This window comes from Amblyomma mixtum, chromosome 5, assembly GCF_055824585.1.
Source record: "Amblyomma mixtum isolate Tamu chromosome 5, ASM5582458v1, whole genome shotgun sequence".
Classification (NCBI taxonomy): Eukaryota; Metazoa; Arthropoda; class Arachnida; order Ixodida; family Ixodidae; genus Amblyomma; species Amblyomma mixtum.
In genome coordinates, this window is record NC_143016.1 from 56,769,130 (window position 1) to 56,773,634 (window position 4,505).

Genomic DNA, 4,505 nt, shown 5'->3' on the forward strand with positions numbered 1-4,505 from the left:
CGCCAATGAGCACAACGAACGCCGATGGCCTATGGCTTCACCAACGAGGAGAACAAGAGAAACCATAAGAAATAAATAAACGCTTCACAATTGATACTGCACATTGTCTCGTCTTTAATTTAGTCATAGTTACACGTACTGGAATTTTAAGGTTTAACAGGGGGGAAACCAAGCTAATAACAATAAGCTTAACGAAGATATACCAATACCTCACGCTACGTACGAGGGGGTGCTGAGAAGTTCCTGGCTTTGTACAGAAAAAATGTAGTCAGAGTTTTGAAAGTGCACATTTATTCAACATATTCCTCCCCTCAGTCTGATGCACTTGTTGCATCGTTCTTTAAGCTTTTCTAGTCCATTTAAAAAAAAAATTGTGACAGGTCGTCAAACAAACTTTCAGCAGCATGTTTGACGTCAGCAGTGTCATCGAAATGATGAGCCTTCGGGTGTTTCTTCAAGTTGGGAAACAGGTGGCAGTCAGAAAGGGACAGGTCAGGTGAAGACGGGAGATGGTGGACCAATTGGAAACCCAAGGTCTTCAGTTTGAGAGCCACAACTTTGGACGTGTGCGCAGGTGCAGTGTCCTGCAACAAAATGATTCCTTTGTTCAGCTTTCCCTGGCGTTTCCTCTTAACTGCCTTTTTCAGATTGTCTAGGAGGCCGGCATAGTATTCTCCACTTATACTACAGCCCTGTGGTAGGTAGTCCACGAACAGAACACCATCTTTGTCCCAGAAAATGGACGCCATGACTTTTTTGGAAGATTTCTGGGCGCGGAATTTTTTCGGTCGCAGGGACCCACTGTGGCGCCATTCCTTTGATTGTTCCTTGCTTTCGGGATCATAAATGTGGAGCCATGTTTCATCCTCAGTCACTAATCTATCCAAAAAGTGCTTCCTAGTATCAAAAGGGGTCAAAACAGCTGTGGACGCCTCAACTCGACCCTCCTTCTGTTCGCTGTTCAAACATTTCGGCACCCACTTCTCTGAAAGCTTGCGCATGTCTAGAATATTGGTAATAATAAAACCAACGCACTCCCGGGAGATGTCCAGTATCTGGTCTAGCTTTCTGGCGGATATTCACCGGTCCTCAAGAATCAGCTTATGGACAGAATCGCTTGTTACCGGCTCTGAAGAGGTTGTGGGGCGCCCACTACGTGGCTCATCTTCAACAGCGAAATGTCCAGTCTTGAAACGAGCAACCCAAATTTTGACAGTGCTGTAGGAAGGACACTTCTCCCCTAGTGTACGTGACATCTCACTGTGAATGCCTTTTGCAGACTTTCCCTGCAGGAAGAAAAACTTCATCACGACCCGTAACTCCACTGGCGTGAAACTTGCTTGTGCCATCTCACGTTCTACCTGAAATTAAAAATAGTTCTAAAAATCAGAAACATCTGATACTTGCACATTACATAAAAAGATATCATGCTTTTTAAGGTACGAAACTATATTTTTTTCAGTTCGACATGAAAGAGGGCAAAGCCAGGAACTTCTCAGCATCCCCTCGTATATCGTGGCACAGCAGAGCTAAGCACTGCCAATTTTTTTCGACCTAGAGATCTTGTACGTGCACTGACATCGCACAGCACACAGGCGCCTTTAGCGTTTCGCTGCCATTGAAATACGGCCGCCGCGGCCGGGATAGTAACCGTAAACTCCGGCTCAGTAGCCGAGCGCTCTCACCACTCAGCCACCGCGGCGGGTGCGTTTATACGGCCACATTAAGGAGGCAGGGGAAGCATGCGTACTGACGAGGCCTACACACCGGCTTAAACGCTGCAGTAGTGTAAATAGCAAGACATGCACTATTTAGTACCAATATAGCACATTTATTAACGTGAACACACAAACTACACTAGCAAATACAAACGTGCAGAGAAATAAACAGCAACATTCCTGAAATCTACGCAGTTGCAATTGAAATGAAGTAAGGAGAATAGTTTTTCATATTACACAAAGCAGATACTGGAAACATTTTGTTTCCGACGAGACTAACGCAGTGAAGGCTTCTAGCGTTTCCACTGAGCACTTCGGCCACCTTGGGTGCACGGGCGTCGCTGACGTTAACGCCCCTGAGGTCGAGGTCTGGCTCGCACTATGGCAGGCCAAATGCTTCGAGAAATCTGCGGAGGCTGAAGCCTATGGCTGGGATGAACCACGACCATTTGCAGGTTGGGCGCGGGTCCAGCGATGAAAGACGGACACGAAGGAGCAGCGCTCAAAGTGCGTTCGGTCGTACACTCGGGCTACCATGGGCGGACTGGCGCTGTCTGGGCAGCCATGCAAGCCTCGAGGAAAGCGCCGTCGTTTACATCTCAGCTGCCGCGGTAGCTGGCTTCTTTTCCACCTCGGTCTTCGCAGGAGAGCAGACACGGCTTGTCCGGCTCAGACTCAGTCAACGACAGCCTCATCACCCGCAACGCATTATTCCACGAGGCTAGTTGGTCGATCAACTAGCATTTGATGAACGCGTCCGTGGAGCAGGAGAGCTCAGTGCTAAGGCCACGTAGCAAGCGTTCCTGGCTCCAGCTCCAAAGGCAATGACCGACGGCATTCGCTGCAATATTTCGCTGTATCGGCCGTAACTCACTGTTCATGCTGGTGCCCACGGTTCAACTTGTCGGAAAACAGCTGGGCAAACGAAGCCTAACACGCTTTCGAACAGGAGAGCCTTCGCCGTCCTTCTCCACCAATGAGGTCTGGGTGGTCTGGGTTCGTCGTTGCCATTGCTGTCATTTTAAGCTTCCTTCGGTAGGGTAGCGACAATTTGGTGGTGACACCTACACCATTTTGGATCACGGCTCATTTTGCTGGACCGAAGTATATTTGAGGAAACAAGCATTTTAGCGTCTTTGACAAATCGAGATACTGCCGGACATCGAGATATTATTTGATATTAAGCTGTCGAAGCTTTCATTCCATTTTTAGGCTTGTCCAAATCGTTGTGACCCAAAATGGCGTCTTTGAGGACTGCACAACCCGCCGGCCAGAGATTGCTAGTGTATCGGGCTCTGCGTCAACTCACGACCATGAACTCCTTGGGCGGTAGTATTTGGTTTATGGTTTATAGGCGTGTAAGGTCCAAAGCGGCTCAGGCTTTGAGGGACGCCGTAGTGAAGGGATCCAGAAATTTCGACCACCCGTGGTTCGTTAACGTGCATTGACATCGTACAGTGCTCGGGTCTCTAGATTTTCTCATCCATCGAAATTCAACCGCCGCGGCTGGGATCGAACCCGCGTCGTTCGGGTCAGCAGCCGAGGATCGTAACCACTGAGCCACCCTCACTTATGAGCCCACTTCAAGGGGGACACCGCAACCGCGCCTTGAGGGAAGAAAGGAAGGTGGGAGTGAAAGAAGAAAGAGAAAAAGAGGTGCTCCAGTGGGGGGCTCCGGAACGTGGGTATATTTTACGTTCACTGACATCGTACAGCACACGGGTGCCTTTGGCGTTTCGCCTACATCGAAACGGAGCCGCAGCGGTCGGATTTGAACCCGGATACTGCGGCCCAGTAGCCGAGCGCTCTAACCACTTAGCCATCGCATCGGGTCATCTGTGGCCGTGTAGCATTGTGAAAATCAAGGGCACAGCAAGAGTGAGTGATGTTGAGGAAAGGAAATGACGCAGTAACTGTCTCACTTCTCGGTAAACACTGCAAGCGCGCAGTGAGGGAAGGGAGGAATGACAGATGAAATAGAGAAAGAGGTGCCGTAATGAAGGTCTCCGGAATAATTTCGACCATCTGGGGATCTTTAACGTGCACTGACATCGCAGAGCACACGGGCCTCTGGAATTCCGCTTCCATCGAAATTAAATATGACTGCATAAACTAAAGTATGACTTCAGAAAATGTAATATATTTTCTCTTCATAATCTCGTCTTTATGTCTGTAGTATATTCTTCTATGAAAAGCAACCTCTGCACATGCCATGTTCGTTGTTTGCATATTCAACTTGTCATTATTTGGACGTGTAGGTTCTTTCTGAAAATGTCAGTATACTTTGTATGCCATGCTTTTCCGAGCTGCTGTATGCAAAAGGGGTCGAGGGTCTCTCACACTGCATTATAGCAGCTTTTAACTCGGCTTTCTCCATTATTTGTGAAAAAATCAATAAATACAGAAATAGAGAAAGGAAGAAGAAAAGAAAGAAAGAAAGAAAGAAAGAAAGAAAGAAAGGAAGAAAGGAAGAAAGAACAGAAGGAAGAAAAGAAAAAAAGAGAGAAAGAAGGACCGCAAGAAAGAAAAGGAAGAAATAAGTAAATAAATAAATAAATAAATAAATAAAATAATAAAGAAAGAAAGAAAGAAAGAAAGGAAGAAAGAAGGAAAGAAAGAAAGAAAGGAAGGAAGAAAGAAAGAAAGAAAGAAAGAAAGAAAGAAGGAAAGAAAGAAAGAAAGATTGAAGCCCTTAGGTGAAAGGCGTTTGCCCTAAAGGTCTTCACCCTAAGTGCCTTTTGGGGTGACGGCCTTTACGTCAAAACAACTTTACGGTTAATTCCTTTG

General features: G+C 46.8%; 1 long non-coding RNA gene across 1 annotated transcript; it reads right to left on the reverse strand.

Annotated features, from left to right (window-relative positions):
* Positions 1–290: 290 nt before the first annotated feature.
* Positions 291–2,706, reverse strand: LOC149342248 (uncharacterized). Its single transcript, XR_016282666.1, has 3 exons — positions 2,593–2,706; positions 1,125–1,286; positions 291–584 (listed from the first exon to the last, which is right to left on the reverse strand). It is a non-coding gene; the product is annotated as an uncharacterized LOC149342248 (long non-coding RNA).
* Positions 2,707–4,505: the final 1,799 nt, after the last annotated feature.